Here is a 613-nt window from a genome sequence, read left to right as displayed (position 1 = left end):
CGCCTAACGATACGACCGAACGGGACCGATGACGTGTGATTGGGCGGCCCCGCTGGGGCACCGGCTGCCGACAGCTCTGCGGCCAACTCGTGTCCACGGAGGCGTGAGCCGACGTGCCACGCTCCTCACCTGAATGAGATTCGGCGGGGCGGGCCGCGGGGGACGCGGGGCCGTGCCGGCGTCGGGCCAGACGCCAGACCCAGACATCGCCTCAAAAAGAAGTTTAGGAAGTTAGCGCGTCTCCCGCTATGGCGGCACGTGCGAGGGACTGGAAGAGTGTTCTTGTGGGTGAATGTTTCGTTTCGGGGCTCCTGCTTCTCCTCCTGATCAGCTTGGTGACAGCCGTCCCGTGATCGGCGCGCGGCGCTCCTCGGAGGCGCGGCGGGCGCGGCCCGCTGCTGCTGAGGCATTTAGCCAATCAAGCAACGACCAGTGGGTGTCCTAGTGACTCGCCTCACCTCGGCGGCCCGACCCGACCCGGCCTCGGCGGCACCGCTTACTCTCTGTTTGACACGTCCGGTCCCTATGGGGTCCCTATGGGATGGGCCCGCCCTAGTCGATATATCGATGTTACGTCCACGATACCGATGTGCTCCGCTGCTTACGCTTTACG

The sequence above is a fragment of the Frankliniella occidentalis genome, unplaced genomic scaffold, assembly GCF_000697945.3.
Source record: "Frankliniella occidentalis isolate FOCC.00 unplaced genomic scaffold, Focc_3.1 Scaffold80, whole genome shotgun sequence".
In the NCBI taxonomy this organism is placed as follows: Eukaryota; Metazoa; Arthropoda; class Insecta; order Thysanoptera; family Thripidae; genus Frankliniella; species Frankliniella occidentalis.
Note: the sequence above shows the minus strand (reverse complement) of the source record.